Raw genomic sequence first — 22,047 nt, 5'->3', positions numbered from 1 at the left:
TGTTTGGTTGGAGTTCTGAGTTCATAGTCTGTGGAGTGGGGATTGTTACCTGCTCTGGTACTAGAGAGGATGAAGTCCTGTGGATATACAGTATAGGGTCATCCAAAATAACTGATACTTCCTAATCCTCCCTACGAGAAATAAATTTGGTTACAAGCATTTTCCCCTTTGCTGTCATTCTGGTTTCATAGCTAAGGTTATAAAGATCTGAGAGTACAAGGCCTCTAATATCCTCCCTGTCTTCTTTCAAAAGTGGTCTCGTTCCATGATTATCTCATGTCTTAGGGTTCCAAGGATTGGCCAGCATCCCTGACCTTCTAGATTATACTGAGGCCAATCCTAGGTACAGAATATCACAAGATACTTTTTATTGGAGACTTGAAGTCCAATTTTCTTCCAGTGGGATAAGACTCAGTCTAGAGGACTCCTCTTCAGCACAGAATAAGACTTCCCTATGCTATTCTAATTCTAACAGTGCCTTTATTTAAGCAATGGTAGAGATCAGGAGCTAGAGATAGCCCAGTTCTACCAAAGTCCCCCACCCTCACCCCAAATAAACCTTTGCACATATAAAAATAACCTATAGTTATTCTGCTCCTTTGAGCAGAATCCCACTGATGGTAGTACCACCAATGCCCACACACACTGGCTGGAAGGGAAGGGAGTGATCACCAGCAGTAGTATCCTGTTCACTTCAGTCAGCCAATTTCCCAACATTCCAAGAGAGATTTTCTGATATTTACACTATCTCATGCTTGCTTTCCAATAAACTCTGGGAGCAAGAGGAGAAATTCAAAGCAAAAGGGTGCTATAGGTCAGGTAGGAAGAGGTAGGCTTAAAAATAGAGGCTTTTCTTATCTTCCAGAGTTCATGTGAACCCACTAGAATTGCCAAGAAGATGTTGCTAAGTCCGTAGGTTAGGGTAAATTTAGTGAGGAATTCACAGAATCCTCTGACCCCCAGAGTGTGAGGGTAAAAAAATTATTAAAAGTTACAACAAGGAGACGGAGTAAAGGCAGGGACTCCCATGAGCTCTCCCTCAAACCACTCCAAATACCTTTAAATAATTATTGTTACCAAATTCTAGAGTGACAGAACCCACAAGACTGGGTGAAACAATTTTCCAGCCCAATGTAATTTGGAAGGTCCATAGTACTGTTGCACCTGCATTAGAAAGGCCTGCAGTGAAGACTGGGTCACATGGGGCATCTGGGTCCATGGCAGTGGTGGCACTTTCCAGACATCCCAGAGATTGCCAACAACAATTGGGAAGGACAGGAGGAAAACTCTGCTGCACCAGAGTGAGAATGGAGCCCAGTCCAGAGCAGGCCTCAGTGTAGATACAGCCCAGGAACCAGGAGCAGGTCTGGGAAGCCACCTGCAGAGAGCACCAGACAGCTGCTTCCAGAGCCCTCAGTCCATAGATGATAAGGGAGTTGAGGGAGATTGCAGAGCTCTCTTTGCTAGCCCTGAGGCAGGACTGTGGCTTCTCTCGTACTCAAGATTCTGGTCCCAGTCTGGGCCCCAGTCTCAGGAAAAGGAGCAGAAGTACAACAGAACTCACTACCTGCAGCAAAACAGGGACCCTCCTCATAGTTGCAGGGCAGAAAAGAGTGTTTGTGGTCATTCACAGACTAGAGCACCAGTCAGGAGAGAGTCAGAGACTCTTATAAGAAGTGACAACTTGGAAGTCACTGGGAGGGAGGGCAGGGGGATGTCCCTAAAATAGCTGCAAAATCCTCAAAAGCTTGGACAGTATGTCTTACACCTTGGAAACTGAAGGCCCACCTTAATAAAGAATTAAAATTAAATCACAAGAGGGGCAGTTAGGTGGCACTGTGGATAGAGGACCTGAGTTCAAATCCAGCCTCAGACAATAATTACCTAGCTGTGTGACCTTGGACAAGTCATTTAACTCCATTGTCTTGCAAAAAACAAAACAAAACAGAACAAAAAAGTCATAAGCTGGGCAAATGAGCAAACAATAGAAGGAAAAAAAAAATCCAACTATAGACAATTAATTACCTTGGTCCTATGGAGGATCAAAATACATACCCAAAACACAAAAAAGTCAAAGTTTCTGCATTCAAAGTCTCTGAGAAAAATATGTATTGATCTCCAGCTATGGAAGTGCTCAAAAAAGACTTTTAAAACCACATAAGGGAAATAGAGGGAAAAATGGGAAGAGAAATGAGAGCAAAGCAGGAAAATCATGAAAACCAAATCAACAACTTGGTGAAGGAGATACCAAAAACTACTGAAGAAAATAATTTCTTAAGAAACCAGTTTGAGTCAAATGGAAAAAAGCAGTCCAAAAAGCCAATGAGGAGAATGCCTTAAAAAGCAGAACTGGTCATATGCAAAAGAATATACAAAATTCCTTAAAATGTAGAATGGAGCTAAGGGAAGCTGATGACTTTGTGAGGAATCAAGAAACAATAAAGGAAACCCAGAGGAAAAAAACTAGAAGAAAATGTGAAATATCTCACTGGAAAAACAACTGATCTGGAAAGCAAATCCAGGAGAGATAATTTAAAGATTGCTGGACTACCTGAAAGTTATGATCAGAAAAAGAGTCTTGAAATCATTTTTTAAAGATATTCTCCAGGAAAATTGCCCTGATAATATCCTAGAAATAGATGGCAAAATAGAAATTGAAAGAATTCTCTAATCACCTCCTGAAAGACATCCTCAAATGAAAACTGCCAGGAATATTAAAGCCAAATTTCAGAACTCCCAAGTTAAGGAGAAAATATTCCAAGCATCTAGAAAGAAACAATCAAATGTCGTGGAGCTATACTCAGGATAACACAAGATTTAGCAGCTTGTAGGGCTTGGCATATAATATTCTGGAAGACAAAAGAACTTAGATTACAATCAAGAATCAATTACCTGGCAATACTGAACATCCTCTTTCAGGGGAGAAGCTGGACATTTAATGAAACAGGGGACTTTCAAACTTCCTGATGAAACCACCAGAGCTGAACATAAAGTTTGGTTTTCAAGTACAGGACTCAGGTGAAGCATAGAGAAGGTGAATGGAAAGGATAGGAAGGGATTTAATGATGTTGAACTGCTTATATTCCTGCATGGAAGATATTACTGATAACTCATATGGACCTCATATAGTAGGGTAGTTAGAAGAAGCATATATATATATATATATATATATATATATACATATATATATATTATATAGACAAGGCACAGGTAGGAGTTAAATTTGAAGGTATAATATTTTAAAAAAGATGGAGTTACTGAGGGCAGAAAGGAAAGAAGAGGTAGACTGGGGTAAGTTATTTCACCTAAAAAAGGTAAGAAAAACTTTTGCTATGGAATGGAATAGGAGGAAAATGAGAGTGAGTGGGGGAGTCTTACTCTCATCAGAAGTGGTTCAGAAAGGAAGTAACATACATATTCATTTGAGTGTAGAAATCTATCTTACCCTAGAGGAAAATAGAAGAGAAAAGGGACAGGGGGAGGGGAGGGGGGTTGTAGGTGATAGAAGAGAGGCAAGATAGTAGGAGAGGACAGTCAGATGGAACACATTAGTGAGGAGGGACAGGGTGAAATGAGAGAGAGAGAGAGAATATAGTAAATGGGGGTTGGGGGGATGGGATGGAGGGACATACAACTAACAATGGCAACTATGGGAAAAATACTGAAGTAATTTTCTCTGATTGACATTTTTTTTTAGTTTTTGCAAGGCAATGGGGTTAAGTGGCTTGCCCAAGGCCACACAACTAGGTAATTATTAAGTGTCTGAGGCTGGATTTGAACTCAGGTACTCCTGACTCCAAGGCCAGTGCTCTATCCACTGTACCACCTAGCGGCCCCCATCTGATGGACTTCTGATAAAGAATGCTATCCATCCTAAACAGAGCTGATAGTGTCGGGATACAGACAGAAACATATTTTTTCTCTTTATTTTTCTTGAGATTTCTCTTTCTTTGGGGAGGGGGTTATATTTACTTTTACAACATTACTATTGTGGTAATGTTTTTCATGGCTGCACACCTTTAATTTGCTTCCTCAATGAAGGTATTGGGATGGGAGGAAGGGAGAGAGGATTTGTAACACTGGTTTTGGAAGTAAATGTTGAAACTTGCTATTACATATAGCTGGGGAAAACAATTTAAAAATAAAATAAATTTTAAAAAAATTACCAAAACCAAATAATATTGAAGTGATAGAGAAAGCTTAATCAGTTAAATATCTTATAGATTGTTAAGAATTCTTTAAGAGATATGACCACATGGAGAAGACTTCACAGTTGTCAACAGGGCAACCTGTTGCACAGTTGAGTCATCTAGAAAAAGAGTGAGAGCAGAGGGTAAGACCCCCTCTGGTGGAGGGAATGAGGGCAGTGTTTAAGGAATGGTTAATACCTGGTTTGAAGTAACTGTCTCAAGGTCAGGCATATGGCTGTCTCCTGTTAGGTAGCTTAGGATTCACAAGGACATAGAGAAAAACATAGTGATACATAGGGGAAATCTGTTGCCAGCCTTACTGCTAAATGGGGTTTGCAAAAGCCAATGCAGAAGGGAAAACACTTTAATAGTACATAAAAATTACAAGATTTTTTCCCATCATAAAAAGAAAGATGCAATATTTCTTTGTGCCCAGAGTTTTCCTGCTTTAGGAAGAAATTTTATAGAAGAATAAGTGAGGTGGCAAAGGAAAATAATGAAATAGGGGAAATGTAAATTCAGTAGTGAGAGGGAGTTCATTGAAGAATAAAAGTGATGCTAAAATGGAAGATGGCAATCTTAATAATGTGTATACTTTACTGCAGTTTGATATTTAGAGAAAGGCACTCTGGATATCTAGTACTTCTATGGAAAAATCCTATCTCAAGAGAAGAAAAAAGAAAAACTTCTGGGGGAAACTAAGAGAATCAGAAGAGATTGATCAATTATCTACTATAGAACAGGCATTATTGTTATTGTTTGTCCTTCATTCTCAAAGAAGAATATGACATCAGGAAGATGATGCCTTGACATGCAAGTGAACTGGATTTAAGTGAGAGGGACACTGTGATAAGTCACTAGCCTCATTTTCTCTTACAGAGCTTTCTGGGTCCAATGGCCAGATATAGATCAGGATGCCTGGAGATAGTACTGGATGCATGCGGAGACCTTGGTCTTTTAAAGCTAAGATCTTTCCAAGGGCATAGTTTAACTGTGGTAATGCCCATTCATTTATTAAAACTAGGTAAGAGAGAGATGAAGCCAAGAGGACAAGAATGACCACCTTTGATTTATCTAAAATGAACAATAATAAATAATTGATGACTTTGCACAGCACCTCCTCACTAAAATCCAGTTCAGTAGAAGGGAGGCATTACCTCCCTGATGTTATTGTTTTCTTCCAGAATGAAGGATTAAGATAGATAAGAAAGAAATGAAGCAAAAACCAATCTCTTTTGCATAGTCAAAAAAATCTTTGTGGGAGCAGAAGATTATCAGGATTTCTGGTGAAAGGAGAAACAATTGCTATTTACAGTCACTGTGGGACCAATCAATGACCAAATGGTCATTGTTTGTTGTTTGTCCTATTGCTGAGAACCATTGTTGACCAATAAAAGAAAACCAGAGTGATCTGGGGCCTATAAACTCCAAGAAATCTTATCAGGCTTTTGGGCAGAGCACCCGCAAATATGGGAAGAAAAAAGAGAGGGTGAAAGTGAGTATGTGTCAGAGAGAGAGAGAGAGAGAGAAGAAAAAGAAGTGTTGAACTCCATAGCCCAACTTGTTAGCAATGGGTCCACTCCTATTATGTTTTGTCTTCCTTCTTTTTTTTGATTTCCCAAGGCAATGGGGTTAAGTGGCTTGCCCAAGGCCACATGGCTAGGTAATTATTAAGTGTCTGAGGCTGGATTTGAACTCAGGTACTCCTCTCTCCAAGACCAGTGCTTTATCCACTGTGCCACCTAATCACCCCTTTTCCCTTCCTTCTTGAAGAAGACAATGAAATCAAGGAGTAAAAGATAGTCCCTACCCTCAGGGAGTTCACAATCTAATTGAGAAAAACAATTCATAGAATGAAGCTTTTTTAAAAAAAAGCTTACCCATTATTGGAACAAGATGCAGGTATGGGGCAGATTAATCTGAGGAGATGTGAGTTTTAGAGTTGATTTCATCTTCTAGAGATTTTTCCATATATGGTTCCCTTTCCATCCTTTCCCATCAGAGGAAGGGAAGGGCACAAGACAGGGGTGCTGAGGAGTAAGTTTCATAACTTAATTTCATCTTGTGGGATCCTGAAGTCTGGGAAAGAAGCTGGGTGGGAAATGAGTTGAATTCCTAGAGAGTTCTCTTTCTATGATGGGGGACTAGGGAAGATATTCAGAAAGGTTGGGAAGACATGAATCAAAAGAGAAAATTTCATAGTAAATGGGAAAGATAAAAGGTATTATGAAACACATAATCGAGGATACAGGAAAATTCTTAACATGAAGCAATACTTCTTTCTTCTATGATAGTGGATAGACCAACCATTCTGTAAAACAGCTTGAAATTATGCCCAAAGGGCTATAAAAATGTGTATACCTTTTGATCCAGTCTTGCCACTGCCAGGTCTATATCCCAAAAACATTCAACAAAAGGAAAAAGGACTCATTTGTACAAAAATATTTATAGGAACTCTTTTTAATTGTGACTAAGAATTGGAAATTGAAACAATTCCCACTGTTAACCAAAATTTTCTTAGGCTAAAATGACATAACAAAGTTAATTTTATAAATGAAGTCTAATTTTCTAGGATCTTGCCAAAACCCATGGATGGATGACATCCATATGAATGCCAATGCTGACAAAAATCTAGGAGCAAAGAATAATAAAAAACTGAGTTAAGTAACCAATGAGATTTCACATAAATGACATGGTTTTACAATATGATTCTCTCAAATCTATATTTGCTTAAAATTCTTATTGCCAAGAGTCCCACTTAGGATGGAGAGTAAATGTTTACAAATAACAATAGGATTTTTTTCTCTCCTCATCTAAGATGTCCTTTATCTTGAGGTTTGTTGATCAGGTAAGGAATTTATTGTCCTATCACTGAGATGACCAGATAGTATTGGTACAGACCAAGTCAAACTTGTAGGAGAGACAGGTCTTAGCAGACTGACATTTTATAACTATTAGTTAAAGGTTAAGAGACTGATTTCTGATTAGAAATAGATATATCAGAAGTATAAATTCCAAATTAAAGAATATCATATTAGATATCATAAATTGGGAAATGCTTTACACAGCTGTGGCATGGGGCAGAGTTATAAATGGCTTGAGAATGCCTAGTCCAGAGTGATTAAAATGGTTTTTATTAAGATATCTTAACAAAATGGCATACCTCTTAAGGTGGGAGAGAGGGCCAAGGAAATTCCAAAATACAAGCTCTTTTATGCACTTTGAAAAACTTTATTCCTACCTTCTCATGCCAATCATAGACTGGGGTTACAAATGTAATTGATACATTGGTTCCTATACATTTTCCCCACCCTGATCATTATACTAATGAGCAAGAACAGCTAGATCTCCTTGAGCATGTGTAAGAGATGAGGTCAAGACTTAGAAGCAGATGGGGCAATCTCATTAGTTCTTGTTCAAATGGAAGCTAAATCTTTTATCTTAACTCAGTACCTGCCCATAGGCAGCAATATAGGCAGACCCCAGTCTTTGTAATGTAAGCTTACAATCCTCCCTTTACATTGTTGTGGAAACCAAATACCCATATTTTCCTCACAGGCAGCTATGTGGTGCAGTGGATAGAGCACCTGCCCTAGAATCAGGACCTCAGTTCAAATCCAGCCTCAGACACTTAATAATTACCTGTGTAACCTTGGGCAAGTCAGTTAACCCCATTGCATTGCAAAAAACAAAAACAAACAAAAAAGGTCTGATAAATGATTATAATGGAATATTATTATGCTATAAGAAATAACAATCAGGATGATTTCAGAAATAACTTGAAAATACATGAACTAATACATAGTGAAGTGAACAGAACCAAGAGGATGTTGTACATAGTAAGAGCAATATTGTTCTATGAAGAACTGTGAATGACTTAGCTATTTTCAGTAAAGACAATTCCAAGACATTTCCAAAGGATTAATGATGAAGTGTAATATAATCTTCTAGAGAAAAAATAGAGTGAAGCATCACTTTCATTTATTTCTTTTATTTAAATCTTATTCAGAATGACTAGTATGGACATGTTTTACATAATTACACATGCATAATCAATATCTGATTGCTTATTATCTGGGATAGGGAGGGAACAGAGGGAGGAAAGGATAGAATTTTGAAATCTAAACTTTAAATAAAAAATCAAATAAATTAAAAAAACTTTAAAAAGCTTTAAAAAAGAGTTGGTGGGAGGTTGTAAGATCCACAGAAACTATTTTAAGAGGAAACTCAAATTAGGCACTTTCGAAGTTGTAATTACATGAAGACTACAATGACATAATTAAGTATAAGGGATTGAATAAAAGGTTAAAAGTTGAACATAGGTAGACAGGGAAAAAGAATAAAGATAATTAGAACAAGTTCTTTTAAGAAAATCACAGAAAATAAAGCAAAAAAGTTGAAGGGAATGATGGAAAAAGAAAATTTTGCTTGTCTATTTAACTGAAAAATGAGAGGGGAAGAATTTAAAAAAGGTTAAAGGAAGAAACAAAAAGGAATTGATAAATAAAAAGCAAACTGAGGGAGGGAAAGAAACTGGAAAAAAGAGAAACAGAGAGTAGAGGGGAAAAGAGCCTCTTTGAACACATTTGTCTTAAAGTAGATTAAGAAAAAATACCCTAAGCACAGTGAATGTTTACAAAATGTATATTGTCTTTGTATTTATATCACTATCTGTATGTCTCACCAGTACTGCATGTTTAACATGTACAAAACTGAATTCATTTTCCCTGTCTTTAAAATTAACCTTACTTCTGATTTAACTCTTAATGACATTACCATTAACTGTTTCCCTTGATCATTATCTTGAATTAACTTTGATTTTTCCATATTTCTCAATTGCCTCAAATTATTATGGGATTGACTAAGGTCAATCTCCTGATAGTTTAGCTTTGCTATTGGAGCAAAATGATCTCAATTTGATATTCAACAGTTATCAAAAGAAAATTTACTTAACCATAGTGCAAGAATATTCAATAAGGATAGGTTTTGAAAATACCTCAAGATGATAAAACTAAGTTAAACAACATTGCCTAAGTTACTCTTCATGATGCAACCAGTCAAGTAAGCATCAGAGTACCTTTTTAGATCTTTCTGACTACTCACTTCTTTGCTTAGGTGATTAGGAAGTGATTTCAATGATCCCCTAAGCCAATCAAATCTCAATGAAAACTTTGTTTTCCTTGATGGAAAAATAAACCTAACTTTCATGGGGAAAGGTGTTAGAATATTATTCCATCCCTTGGTAGTTGGATCCTCCACCATTTAAATGACTTCAGGGTTTAGTCCATTCATATTCAATTGTTCCCTGGAAGAATGACTAAATCTGGGAGAGTTTCAGGGAAGATAAAGTCCTAGGTTTAAATCATTGGATCCATGTGGCGAGTGAAATAAAATCTTTGCTGTTTTCAGTGAGTCAACAGTATAAAAAGGCAATTGAAACAGCATTAGGAATATCAAAGCTGAAACAAAGACGATGATGCTTTCTGTATAGTAACTGATCCTTGTCAAGAGTCAGAAAGAAGTGTTGTATCTATCTACTCAGTATTCCCTGGTTCACCAACCAGGACCTTCACCTCCCTGGGAGCCAGCCCTATGATAGGGAAAGACAGAAATTGTCATGATCATTGGCAGTAATGTGAAGGAACCAATCAATTTTATATTATAATAATCAACAAACTACAAGGATCCTGATTTTTGCCAGTGCACATTCCAGTGCCTATTCTTTTGCCACTGGACTGCCACTGTTGATTGGGAATTGATTTGCTATCCTTTGCCATTGAGACAAGAACCAGGCCTAATGGCAAAAGATAGCAAATCAAGAGTAGGCATTGGCATGTGCAATGACAAAAAGCAGAACTAAAAGATTGCACTTATGGTAGCTTGTTTTCTGGAAAGAGGAAAACTGGATCTAACAGAAAAGGATAATACCTCAGAGGCTTTCATGGAGAAACTCTCACCTGCATTGATGCATGATATTTTCTACTGCTCCTGGGACCCCATATCTTTACTTACTGCCTGTGGCCCTTGTGTCTGGGGCCTGTGTTTCAGCCTTCTATTCCCTCTTCCAGGGTTAACTGAACTGCTACTTTCTGTGTGGGTACTTGCTTAGCCATAGCACTATGATGACATGAGCCCTTTTGTTCTATGCTTAGTGTTGCCTTAGCCCTGAACATTAGTGTACTGTCACTGTCGTTGTCATTATGCCAGTCCTGACTTTGCTGCCTTATAGAAAGGTTGCTTTTTGGCCCTCATGGGTTTGGCAGGAACCCTATTATACTATTATAGCTGGAGCTTTTGAATGTGTTCTCTGACAAGGAAAGACAGAAAACACAAAACATGACACAAAAACCCCCAACAAAACCAAAAATTCCAGCAAGTGTGAACCAATTTACATGGGCAATCAATCTCTGCTAGGGTGGGGAAAATGATCTTTAAGTACGAGTTCTATAATCTTTAGGGGACTAACAGGAGAAGCTTTAAGAAAAGAGAATATAAGTTGAAGAGTGAAAGTAAAAACTTTAAATTGATGCAATACTCCTGCTTGCCTAGCACTAATTAGGGATGCATATATCTCTGGTCTCCTAGGGAAAGTTTAACGTTGCCTTCCCCATCACAGGAAAATTAGTTTCTTAAATTTTGAATTATAAAGCAAACAAAGTTCATATAGGTTGAAGAAAGCACAATTGTTAGACAATATAAAAATGACAATAATCTATCTTGGCTCACATTTTCTCACTTTTGGGGAAAAGGTCCCTCTTAACCACCCTTCAACTATCAGTTATGTTCATATAGAACCAAAGGAATGATGACAGCTGGTTCAGTGGTATTGTTCTTTTCAAAAAGACATTCAAAACCAACTAACTTATTCAAATATAAGTTTGAAGCTAGATCTTTAAAGTTAGATCCCAGTCTTTTCCCACATTTTATTTATTTATTTTTCTTTTCCCACTTTTAAGAAAAATTTATTTTATTTTCAATTCATGGAACGAAACAAACATTTTGATAACAATACAACAAAAAATTTAAATACACACTAAATTTCAAATTTATTATGTGCCACTTGTTATCCCTTCAAATATAAAACACAGCAATTATGTAAATTTATTTTTTTCTCCTGGATTCCACTCTAGAAATAACTGTCATTAGACACCCACACCCACACACATATATAAAATTATTCTATGCCTACTTCTATTTAACAATTTTTCTCTGGATAAAGATATGATCTTTCTTCCTGTGTTCTTTATTTTTAATTTGCGTATTTATGTTGAGACTATATACAATTTTCTCTTGGATCTGCTTACCTTGCTCTTCATCATTTCTTGCAAATCTTTCTTTACCTTTATGAGATAATTGAGCTTATCATTTCTTTTTTTTTCAAGGCAATCGAGTTAAGTGGCTTGCCCAAGGTAGGTAATTATTGTATCTGAAGCCAGATTTGAACTCAGGTACTCCTGACTCCAGGGCCAGTGCTCTATCCACTGTGCCACCTAACTGCCCAGGCTTATAATTTCTTATAGCACAGTAGTATTCCATTACAACCATACACAATTTGTTCAGTCATTCCCCAACTGATGGGGATCCCTTCAACTTTTAGTTTTTAACTACTATAAAGAGAACTGCTCTAAAAATCCCATTCACACTCAAAGTTATTATTATTTGTGAATTTACCTTCATTTTATTCTTTCTTAGTCTATCTTTGCCTCTTCTCCCCCTACTTCACCCATTTCTCCTAGAGTTCCCCAATCTTCTTCCAATCTCAATCCACATATCCCTCTAAAGTTTCCTCCCATATTCTGTCTCCCATTTCTGTCTGTTTACCTTTTCATATATATATATATATATATATATATATATATATATATATATATATGTTTATAATTTGTTTCTTCTTCAACTCAGATGAAAGTAAGGCTTCATCATTCATTACCCTCCACTCTACCCTCCACTTCCAGCTACTTCCTCTGTATTAATTCTTCCTTTCATGTGCATTTTTATAATATAAATGGTTATTTTTACCTATTTCTACCAAAATTTATTCTCTAGAATCACCCTGTGAGAGATGTTCTTCTGTGAAGTTTTCTCATGAAAACCTTTCTCATACAGTTTCTGGGTTTTGCCTTGGGAGGTAGACTCACAAGGATCAATGTTGTCTACAGTTACTTTAAAATGGAATTTCTCTCTATCTCTTGCTCTTAGACTTTTGTTGTTCATATATAGAAAGAAAACATGCTTATGCACAGGTGGTGAGAATGATAGCTCTTCAGTGAAGTTTCTTCATGAATACTTTTGTGCACATTCTGGTGAGAATGGCTTTTTTTTAGATTTTTCAAGGCAATGGGGTCAAGTGTCTTGCCCAAGGCCACACAGCTAGGTAATTATTAAGTGTCTGAAGTCAGATTTGAACCCAGGTACTCCTGACTCCAAGGTGGGTGCTCTATCCACTGTGCCACCTAGCTGCCACAAGAATGGCTTTCAATGAAATTTTTTCACGAATACATTATTATATCCTTTATCAGTACTGTTTGCTAGGAGAGAAAAACACTGTCTGTTCTCCAAATTCTTGGAACATGAGGTAATCTTAAGGAGAATTGAACTGATTCTCTCTTTCTGATTGGATTTCTCCAAATTTGGTCAAGGAAATGCATGAGTTTTTTTTTTTTAACATTTTAACATTTTATTTGTTTTCTAATTGTATACAATAGTATATGTACCCATTATTTTTTGCAAGGCTTTGAATTCTGCAACTTTCCCACCCTCCTCCCTTCCTTCCCCACCCATAAAGCTGTCTGACAGTCTCTATATTGTTTCCATTCCATACATTGATGTAAATTGAATGTTATAAGAGTAAACATAAGTATAAACATACTCTTCCTAAGAAGATGAGAAAACTCAAGAATAGAGAGAGAAAAAAATTGTTCTTCAGTCTGTGTTCAGATTTCAATGCATCTGTCTCTGGGGTGAGTTGATTTTTTTTTTTATCATAAGTCCAACAGAGAAGCTGCTTCAATATTTTTCCCTCAGTTGCTATTACTAGCTGTACCTCCACTCTATTTCTCCCCATTCTCATTTATTCTGTTCTTTTTCTCTCTCCTTTCATCCTGGCCCTGTCCAAAAGCGTGTTGAATCTGAGTTCCCTCTCCCTCGATCTTCCCTCTCTTCTATCACCTCATTCCATCCCTTTCTTCCCATCCTTCTCCAGGGCAAGATAGATTTCCTCACCCTATTAAGTATGTATATCATTTCCTCCCTGAGCCATTTCCAATGAGAATGAAGGCTCACTCATTCCCCCTTGCTTTCCCCCCTCCACTCCATTGAAAAAGCTTTTTCTTGACTCTTATGTGAAATCTCTCAATTTCTTCATCTCCTTTTCCTTCCTCCCAGTGCTTTCCCCCATCGACCATTGACTCCACCCCTTTACCACATCATATGATCATATTCTACTCGTTCCTATGTCCTGGCTATAGATGCTCCTTCTAACAGCTCTTACAAATGAGAAAGTTCATATGAGTTATCAATATCTTCTTTCCGTGCAGGAATACAAACAGTTCAACATCATGAAGTTCCTCATAGTTAGTCCCTCTCTTCCACTCCCTCTATGGTTCACCATAGTCCTGTACTTGGAGATCAAACTTTTTGTTCAGCTTTGGTTGTCTCTATAGGAAAGTTTGAAAGTCCCATGTTTCATTGAAAGTCCATAAGTTTTGCTGGGTAGTTGATTCTTGGTTGTAAACCAAGATCTTTTGCCTTCCGGAATATCATATTCCAGTCCCTAAGAGCCCTTAATGTACATCCTGCCAGATCCTGTGTAATCTTGACTATGGAGCCTCAGTAGTTGAATTATTTGTTTCTGGCAGCTTTTAGAATTTTCGCTTTGAGTTGGGAGTTTTGGAATTTGGCTATAATATTCCTAGAAGTTTTTCTTTTAGGATCCTTTTCAGGGGATGACTGGTGAATTCTCTCGATTTCTATTTTACCCTCAGCTTCTAGGATCTCAGGGCAATTTTACTGTATTATTTCTTGAAAAATGAAGTCTAGGCTCTTTTCCTGGTCATGACTTTCAGATAGCCCAATAATGTTTAAATTATTTCTTCTGGATCTCTTTTCAAGGTCAGTTGTTTTTCCAATGAGATTTTTTTTTTTTAGTTTTCGAAAGGCAATGGGGATAAGTGGCTTGCCCAAGGCCACCCAGCTAGGTAATTATTAAATGTCTGAGCCGGATTTGAACTCAGGTACTCCTGACTCCAAGGCCAGTGCTCTATCTACTGTGCCACCTAGCCACCCCCCCCCAATGAGATATTTCACATTTTCTTCTAGTTTTTGGCTTTTTTTAAAAAGAGTTTTCTTTTTTTTGAGAGTTTTATTTCTTCATGATTTCTTGCAAAGTCATCAGCTTCCTTTAGTTCCATTTTGCTTTTGAAGGAGTTATTTTCTTCAGAGAGCTTTTTTATCTCCTTTTCCATCTGACCAATTTTGATTTTTAAGGTATTCTTCTCCTCATTTTCCTCCTGTTTTGCTTTTTCCATTAGGCCTAAACTGGTTTATAACATACTATTTTCTTCAGTATTTTTTTTGTATATCTTTCGCCAAGCTTTTAATTTAGTTTTCATGATTTTTTTGCATCACTCTCATTTCTCCTCCCAATTTTTCCTCCACCTCCCTTAATCACTTTTCTTTTTTTAATTAAAGATATTATTTGAGTTTTACAATCCCCCCCATCTTACTTCCCTCCCCCACCCCCCCATGGAAAGCAATCTGTCAGTCTTTACTTTGTTTCCATGTTGTACATTGATCCAAATTGAGTGTGATGAGAGAGAAATCATATCCTTAAGGAAGAGACAAAAAGTCTAAGAGATAACAAGATCAGACAATAAGATATCTGTTTTTTTCTAAATTAAAGGGAATAGTCCTTGAAATTTGTTCAAACTCCACAGCTCTTTATCTGGATACAGATGGTATTCTCCATTGCAGACAGCCCAAAATTGTCCCTGGTTGTTGCACTGATGGAATGAGCAAGTCCATCAAGGTTGAACATCATTCCCATGTTGCTGATAGGTTGTACAGTATTTTTCTGGTTCTGCTCATCTCACTCAGCATCAGTTCATACACAAATCCCTGCAGGTTTCCCTGAATTCCCATCCCTCCTGGTTTCTAATAGAACAATAGTGTTCCATGAGATACATATACCACAGTTTGCTAAGCCATTCCCCAATTGAAGGACATTTACTTGATTTCCAATTCTTTGCCACCACAAACAGGGCTGCTATGAATATTTTTTTCCTATGCAGGTATATTTTGAAAGACATACATTACCCCCTGAACAGTAATGCACATATAAACCTGGTCCATGAAGATTCTTTCTTAATATATTTACAGAAAACCTTTAAAATCTAAACTTCTTAAAATATACTGGATGTTAATTGGGTTTATCTTAGAACTATTTCTTTACATGCCAATCAAAATAAAGCTCTTCAATCAGAATATGGAAGAGCATTTGATGATTTGTCCCAAGTACAAACATCAATTTATTTGTTACTAGGATCATTTGGTATGACAAGCATAATGTCACTGGTATAGGACAGCCAACATTGATTATGAAAATAAATGTCTTAGTTTTCTTGATGTTTAGCTCCAATGAACACCGTGTGTTTGCCTCTGCTTTTATATAACAGAGGGAAACCATTTTCCCACAATTGTATTCTATTCGACCGACATTACTAATCACAGAAGTACCTGCATCTCCTTTGCTGTTTTGTTCAGGGGAACTAACACAAGATCACTTGTATTGGTTATCACTCTTGCATATCACAGTGAGTTGTGTGTCTTAATGTTATTTATAATATGTTGTCACTGTGGAGCGTTAAGCTGAAGGAGCACTGCCATTAGAAATAATTTCATATTAGAGAGCTACATCCAGGGATTTGGTGTGTGCTCACATTCTATGGAGAAGCTTAAAAAGCAAAAGCTAGAATTGGCACCTTAGACATAGATATAAGAGTTCAAATAACAGAAACAGATAAAAATACCCAACAGGTTTCCTTTAGAAAGGATGTTAATTACAACAATAATGTTTGACTTTTTTTTTTAATATTTCCCTCCCACAAAAGATAGTATTAAATAAGTAAAACTCATTTTTCTAGAATTAAACTAAAAAAATTCTATTATGTTTTAAGCACATCAATCTCTGAAATGTTGGAAATCTATGATAAATGAGACTTAACTCCATCACATAAAAAAGGAAAAGTTTGTAACTACTATTTTTGAAAGAAATCCTCTAAAAATACAGTGTTTCCTGTTCTCACAGTTCCAGATTAGTAACATTATAAGTTAAAGGTGAAAGTGATCCATATATAAACAAGGCCTCTTTCCATTGATTCTAATCTTAACTAAACCTTTGGGATAATTCAAACTTCAGATTTTACAAGGTTAACTTGTGTTTATCAAGTAAAAAGAGAATGTTCAAGTCTATGATGCATTGTAGTACTGGAGAAAATGCATCAAATATTTACAGGAAAGCTACAATACAGATTTTTGTTGTTATTATTTCCTCCCTCCTCTCAAATATAAAGTCCACCTCTTTTTAGTTCCTCTGGCTACAAAATTGCAAAGTAAGATCAGGTTTTTCCTCACTTATTTCTTTCTAAACCCTGAAATTGGATGCCAGGACATGGTTTTTTGGGAGGTGGAGGAGGCATGAGCTCTGTGTCTGGGTCTAGATGATGCTTGCGAGGTGTCCTTGAGAAGCTATAATGCATCTGTCAATGAACTCAAAGAGTATTTCCTTGGTGACTGGGTTTGAGATGCTGTTACATACAGCCATAGCAGTATCATAAGCATTTGGAAAGCTTTTGTCTATTCTCTGTCTCATGAAGCGCCAGCTGTTATTCTCAAATTTGCATTCTATAATTTTATTGTCATATTGCTTTAGTTCTTTTGTCACCTTAATTTGTGCAAATGGTCTTTCAAAACTTCCAACATAAAGAAGGACAACATTCTGGGGAAGCAGCCCTTCTCCTCCCATTCTTGTTATTTTTAGGCAAAAATCTACAGAATTCAGACTGGAGGTTTTCATTTCAAAATATCATCACATCGACCCGGTTTGTATTTCTTAGCAGCTCAATTAGAGAAGGACCTATAGATGAAAAAATGCTATGAATATTTTTGTAGAAGTGATGTTTTTCCCTTTTTCATCATCTCTTCAGGGTATAAACCCAGTAGTGGTATTGCTCATCAAAGGGTATGCTCATTTTTGTTGTCCTTTGGGCATAGTTCCAAATTTCTCTCCAGAAAGGTTGGATGAGTTCACAGCTCCAACAGTGCAACAGTTGGACCAATCAAGTCTTGAGAAATACCTCAATACTTTTGAGAGAAAAGTACTTCAAACTACACCTGAGTAGGAATGACCAAATCCTATTGATTCTATGTTTTCATTTTGATTGTGTTTGTTTTTCTCATCCATGGATAATTATTACTTGAACTTACTGCTCTTAAAAGGTCTTTGTATTTCTATCTCTTTTGTGTTTCTTTCAAAACAATTATAGCTTATTACACTCATATGAAGTAACATTGTATAGTGAAAAGAGTGCTGAACTTGGAGTCAGAAAGACTAACCCTAACTGCCTTAACCTTCCAAAGCTTTCCTAAACAATAGAACAATACCCTACCTCACATCACTGTTGTAAGGATCAAATTCATTAATATATGTGAAAATTTTAAAACCTTAAAACTCTATAATAGCGATTCTCAAATTTAGAATTATAGGGACTCTCAAAAATCTGTGGAATACATTTTGAGAACTATTGGTCTATACAAGTATCTGTGATTATTTTTGTTATGGACCTTCTTATGTATTTATATGATCATGACATTCCTCTGTTCAAAAATTTTCACCAGTTACTGGATAAGTTTCATATTCATATCCTTGTACTTTTCTGGCCTTATTTCATTTATTTTTTCCCTTTCATCTATACTGGATTTTTCAAACATGTTTTTTGCCTCCTGACCTCCACATCTTTTTTCATTCGATTCACTATGTTGGAATTTTCTCAAGCCCCTCTTTGGCTATTGAATTTCACTCATTCATCTCTTCTGTTCAGTCTTCAGCTAGATTTTGTTTTATCTCTACACCATGTCTCTCATTCATCTCCTTCTTCCTACTTGCTTGGCTCAAGTCTATCCCCATTTCAATCCTGCCACACAATTACCAATGCAATTTAGTTAAAATGAAGTTTTGTCTATTATTTTACTCCCTTTCTTTTTTTTTTTATTTTTGCAAAGCTTTGGGGTTAAGTGACTTTTCCAAGGTCACACAGCTAGTCAATTATTAAGTGCCTAAGACTGGATTTGAACTCAGGTCCTCTTGACTCCAGGGTTGGTGCTGTATTCATTGTGCCACCTAGTTGTCCCCCATTTTACTCCCTTTCTTAAAGAATTTAATGACTTTATTATCTCTAGTATCAAATTCAAATTCCTCCTTTAAAACTTTTGACAACTTTGGCTTAGCAACACCTCAGCTATGCATATATCTACCCTATCCTCCAAAATAAAAAGGAAAAAAGGGATTTAATTATATATGTATATGTGCAATTATATCTGCATATGTGTTGGACTAAGGGAATGCTTGAATAAATTAGAATGTGACACCATACTGTTATTTTATGAAGGGGATGGTTTCAGAGATACCTATGAATAAATTGATGCAGAGTGAAATGATTAGAACTAGGGGAATGATTTATGCAACAATAATAGCAACATGAAAAGAAGAAACTTTGAAAAATTTAAGAATTTTTGGTACAATGATCAATAACGATTCCAAATTACTTAAGATGAAATTTGATAGCCTCCTTCTGACAGAGAGGAATGAAATTCAAAGTGCAGATTAGGACATGTATTTTTGGAACTAGCCAATGCAGGGATTTGTCTTATTTGACTATCTGTATTTGTTATAAGGACTTTGATTTTATTTTTCAAATTGGTAGTAGGAGAGGGAAGAAGGCAGATTTTGGTTATCTGAAAAAGAATTAATTTTTAAAATGGAAATTTCTTATAGCAATTAATAAGGACAGTCACATCAGAGTCACAGAAAACTGAGTATACAACTTCAATTGATATAAGAGCACAAAAGAACTGTTATAGTGATCTTAAATGGAATCTATGTTTATGGAATGTTTATTTTTTTCCAGAAGCTATGAAAATTTCTGTAAAAAATGTACAAGATAGGCAGAGTCAAGATGGCAGTGTGGAGACAGGAATTCCCATAATCTTTTCCCCAGAACATTTCAAATGCTGTAAAATTATGACTCCACCTAAATTCTAGAGTGATGGAATCCACAGAAAGTCTGAGTGAAACAATTTTCTAGGCCAAGAAAACTAAACTTGGAAGATCTGTGGGACAGGTCTATTACACCTGGCTTGGAAAGGTCTGCAGTGCAGTCTTGGCTGCAGCCACAACATGACCAGAGCAAACCAGCTCTAGATTTCCAGGAAATACCTGGGGGACACCTGAGTTCTGGGGGGGGGGGGTCCCTGGGTCCCTGGCACCAGGAGCAATTTCCATTAGTCTCAGTCCAGGGATCAACCAAGGTCAACTTGGAAGGTCAGCGAGAAAACTCTGCCACATCACAGTAAATTTGGAGCCGAAGTCAACTCAGGCCTCAGCGGAGGCCTCAACACAACACCTCCTGAGAGTCTGCAGAGCCACGCAGCATCTGCTTCCAGAGAGCCCAGTCCACATCTGGTAAAGGAATTGGGAGAGATTGTGGCAGAGGTATCTCTGCCTGGGGTGGGACTCTGTTGCTGTGCCCATACTCAGATCCAGATCACAGTCTGGGTCCCCATATTGCCATAACAGTGGAGGGACCCTCCCCTCAACTCCAGGACAGAGGGGAAGGCCTGTGGACATCCACAAGCCAGAGTACAGGTCAAGACAGCCTCTCATAAAAACTTGGGTTGGGGAAATGAACAAACAAAAGGAAACAAAAAGAATTTGACCATAGAAAATTACTTTGGTCCATGGAGGATCAAAATACCTACTCAGAAGATGACAAAGTCAAAGTTTCTGTATCCAAAGCCTCCAAGAAAAATTTTAATTCTTCTCAGGCTATGGAAGAGCTCAACAGAGATTTTGAAAAGCAAATAAGAGAGGTGGAGGAAAAATTGGGAAGAGAAATAAGAGCAATGAAAACCAGGCCAGCAGCTTGGTGAAGGAGATACAAAAAAATACCAAAGAAAACAACATGTTAAAAATTAGTTTAGGTCAAGTGGAAAAAGCATTCCAAAAAAATTAATGATGAGAAGAATACATTGAAAAGCAGAATTGGCCAGATGGAAAGGGAGATAAGAAAACTCTCTGAAGAAAACAACTTTTTCAAATGTAGAGTGGCACTGAGGGAAGCTGATGATTTTGTGAGAAATTAAAAAACAATAAAACAAAACTAAAAGAATAAAAACTAGAAGAAAATATGAAATATATCTTTGGAAAAACAACTGACCTGGAAAATAGATTCAGAAGAGATAATTTAAAAATTATTGGGCTACTTGAAAGTCATGACCAGGAAAAGACTAGATCTCAATTTTAAAGAAATTCTCCAGGAAAATTGCCCTTATATCCTAGAAGCCAAGTGTAAAATAGAAATTGAGGGAATCCATCATTCACCTCCTGAAAGAGATCTCAAAATTAAAACTCCCAGGAATATTATAGCCAAATTCCAGAATTCCCAAGTCAAAGAGAAAATATTACAAGCAGCCAGAAAGAACTAATTTAATTATTGTGGTGCTACCATCAGGATTATATAGGATTTAGCAGTATCTGCATCTAAGACTCCTAGGACTTGGAATATGATATTCCAGAATACAAAAGAGCTTGGATTGAAAGCAAGAATCAACAACCCAGCAAAGCTGTACATCCTCTTTCAGGGGAAAACATGGACTTTCAATGAAACAGGGGACTTTCATACTTTCCTGTTGAAATGACTAGAGCTTAACAGAAAGTTTGATCCTCAAATACAGGACTTAGGTGAAGCTTAGAGAGGTTGGATGGGAAGGGCAAATTATGAGGGATTTAATGATGATAAATTGGGAAGAAGACACTAATAACTCATATGAACCTTCTCATTTATTAGAGCAGTTAGAAGGAACAAGGTACAGCAGTGAGTTAAATATAAAGTTATATTAAAAACATGAAGTCAATGGGCAAAAAAGGAATGTACTAGAAAAAAAGGGAAAGGAGAGGCAGAATGGACTAAGATATTTCATATAAAAGATTCAAGGAAAAGCTTTTGCAATGGAGTGGAAGGGGGGAAGGTGAGGGGAAAATGAATGAGCCTTCATTCTCCTTGAAAGTGGCTCAGAGAGGAAATAATATACATACTCAAAAGGGTATAGAAATCTGTCTTATCCTAGAGGAAAAAGGAGAGGAAAGGGATAGGGAAAAGGGGATAGGGAGAAAAGAGTATGGTGTAGATGAGAGAAGTGAGGGAAGATTGTAGGAAAGCGTAGTCAGATCCAACACATTTCTGAGGAGGGACAGGATGAAACAAGAGAGAGTAAGAGAGAGAATAGAATAAATGGGAGTGGGAGAAGAATGATTGGAGGGTAATATAGTTAACAATAGCAACTGTGGGAAAAATATTGAAGCAAATTCTCTAATGGGCTTGTGATAAAGAATGCAACCCATCTCAGAGACAGAACTGATGATATCTGAACACAGACTGGAGTATACTTTTTTCTCTCACTTTATATTTCTTCAGGCTTCTCTTTTTTGTGGGGGAAAGGGGGATTATGTTTACTTTTACAATAAGATTATTGTAGTGATTTGAAAAGAAATTAAATTTTAAAATATTCAAAATAATTTACAAAA

Source organism: Macrotis lagotis, chromosome 1, assembly GCF_037893015.1.
Source record: "Macrotis lagotis isolate mMagLag1 chromosome 1, bilby.v1.9.chrom.fasta, whole genome shotgun sequence".
NCBI classification, from domain to species: Eukaryota; Metazoa; Chordata; class Mammalia; order Peramelemorphia; family Peramelidae; genus Macrotis; species Macrotis lagotis.
This window is presented reverse-complemented; position numbering follows the sequence as displayed.